Raw genomic sequence first — 3,144 nt, forward strand, 5'->3', positions numbered from 1 at the left:
ACGTTCGTGTGGAGACGCACGGCGGTCAGCTTCTCCCATGGTACGCGCATTCTAGACTGAGGCCTTGTTCATGTCGGTGTAGCGCTGAATGTTAGCTGATAGACGCTGTTAATCTCACTATTTGCCGAAGTAGTTTACTGTCAATATGCTCCGCTTAAGAAGCTTCCTTGCCCTGTTCTGCACTCAATCTGCTTAGCTAAGATGGCATGCCAAGGCCGATTAGTTGCTAAAATATCCTGCCATATATTTATTGTGACGTAGATTGCCATGGTCTAGTAGCCAATCTGTTAGCCGAAATAGCTCTACACCGTTTCATACTCGATCTTTGTTGCTGCGATGGCCTTCGATAGTTCGATGGCTGTGTGCTCGGCCTCATTGACTGCTGAAACAGCCCGCCATAATTTGGTACTCAAATATGTTTGCTGAATTAGCTTTACATATATTTCGTTACTTAGATCTGCTCGTCCAAATATCTTGCCATAGCTTTAGACATCGACCTAGGTATTTTTTTTCTAGACTTCATAAAAAAGCATATATGTTTTTCCTGTAATATCTAGTAGAAGAACTAATTTGTATGTCTAATAGATGGACAGGACTTGGATAACTTCTGCTCAAAGATTCTCCGCTGCATATGTCGAGGGGGTTGAAAACTTCATGAATTTTATCAGAGCTGAGTACGGTGGTCCGAAATCAGATGTGCTCTGCCCGTGTAGCAGTTGTATGAATTCAGTTACAAGACCCCAGTCAACTGTGCAAAATCATCTACACTTGTATGGGATGTCGGTCACATATACTAGGTGGGTTCATCATGGTGAAGCTGTGAACGTCAATGTTATTGACTACGTGGAAGCAGCAGATCACCATCTTGATCTGCCTGATGCTCAGGTGGAAGAGGAGGAGGAGGTGGTGGTGGAGCCAGTGAGTTTGACCAACATTGAAACAATGCTACGAAATGCTCATGCATTCCGTGAACTTTCACTTGCAGAAGAAAAACGGTGGGCCTGCATGTTGGAACAATGCAACATTGCTGTCACCCCAGGAAATAAGCTGTCAGTATTCTCAGCTATGGTCACCTTTCTTCAGGTGAAGACATCTGAGCGGATGACCAACAAATCATTCGATGCGAAGTTGGCTACTTTTCGTGAATCTTTCCCAGATGCATCTGAGCTTCCACACACCTACAGTAAAATGAAGAATTTTCTTCGTGAAGTTGGAATTGGATATGATATGATCCATGTTTGTAAGAATAATTGTGTTCTGTTCCGGAAGGATTATGCCAACTTAGGTGAATGCCCGAAATGCAAATCATCAAGATGGAAAGATGGCGATGTTGTGAAGAGGATTCCTCATAATGTTCTGAGACATTTTCCAATTACACCAAGATTGCAGAGGTTGTTTCATGATGCTGAAACAAGAGAGGATGTATTGTGGCATTCTAGGAACCAGGAGTACAGAGATCAGAATGTAATGAGCCATCCATCTCATGGTAGTGAGTGGAAAAGCTTCAATGATAAACACAAAGAGTTTGCTGCTGACCCGAGAAACATTAGACTTGGCTTAGCTTCAGATTCATTTAACCCATTTGGCCACCAGAGCGCCACATATAGCATGTGGCCAGTGCTTGTTATACCTTACAACATGCCTCCAAATGTCTGCACCAAATAATCAAACTACATGATGGCCTTGCTCATCCCAGGTCCAAAAAGTCCTGGAAAGGATTTTGATTTGTTCATGGAGCCTCTTGTGGAGGAACTTCAACAGCTATGGAAGGGTGTTCTCACTCGAGACCTATATAGCAGCCCACCAGCTGATTTCTTTCTGCGTGCTATTATAATTTGGTGCATCCATGATTATCCGGCTTTGGGCACTATGTCAGGGCGAACGACACATGGTTACAATGCATGTGTTCGCTGTGACTGGAATCCGCTGTCATACGCAATACTTAGCGAGATCTGTTACATTGGACACTGCCGTTTCCTTGCCAAGGACAAGCCGCATCCTAGAAAATACCGAAGACATGTGTTCAATGCAAAGCATGAAAACCGTGATGCGCCAAAGAGGCTCAACGCCGATGAGTTGCAAGTGGAATTAGAGAAGGCCAGGCATATTACACCAGGAAACCATCCTGGTAATGGTAGCGGGAAAAGGAAGCATGGCAGGGTAGAAGAGAGATTATTGTTTACTAGCAGGTCCACTTTGTGGGACTTGGAGTATTGGAAAGATTTGGATCTGCGGCATAATCTTGATGTGATGCACATCAAGAAAAATATATGTGACAACATTATCGGCACACTTCTTAATATTGAAGGCAAGACAAAAGATACCTTAAAATCTAGGATTGATTTGACGCACCTGAGTATCAGAAAGGTTTGCAGGTGCAAGATGAAGGTAAACCTCGGGATATGGCACCAGCTGTGTACGTCTTGGACAAGGTAACAAGAAAAGAATTCTGCAAGGTCCTGTCACATGTGAGATTCCCACATGGATTTTCTTCCAACCCTGAAAGGAGAGTTAGTGCAGATGGAAACAAGGTACAAGGTTTGAAAACTCATGACTGCCACGTCCTACTTCAAAGGGTTTTACCTGTTATCCTTAGAGGATTGGGCCGCCCTGACTTATACAGAGCAGTTGCAGAGTTGGGACAATTCTTCAGGGAACTCTGCAGTAGGAATTTTAGGATAGATGCTTTGGAGCGTCTTAGAGACAAGATACCAACTATCCTATGCGACCTTGAGAAGATATATCCTCCAGCCTTCTTTGATGTGATGGTGCATTTGGCTGTTCATCTACCTGATGAGGCACTACTTAGAGGTCCAGTACAGTATGGATGGATGTACCCTATTGAAAGTCGGCTAGGCACTTTCAAGGGCTATGTTAGGAACAGAGCTAGACCCGAGGGTTCCATTGCAGAGGCCTACATTGCTACAGAAGCGTTGACATTCTGCTCAAAATACATTGAAACAGTTGATCAGCTTAGCAAAGAGGTGGGTGAAGACAATCCCGGGCTCAATGTTTTCGATTATTCCGTTCGAGTTACAGGGAAGAGTCGACAAGAGGACAAACCTAAAGATTTGGACAAAATGGTTTGGTATGTGTTGAATAACTGTCCTGAGATACTACCTTATCTCAATTAAGTGCAGTACT

This window comes from Triticum urartu, chromosome 2 (genome assembly GCF_003073215.2).
Source record: "Triticum urartu cultivar G1812 chromosome 2, Tu2.1, whole genome shotgun sequence".
NCBI classification, from domain to species: Eukaryota; Viridiplantae; Streptophyta; class Magnoliopsida; order Poales; family Poaceae; genus Triticum; species Triticum urartu.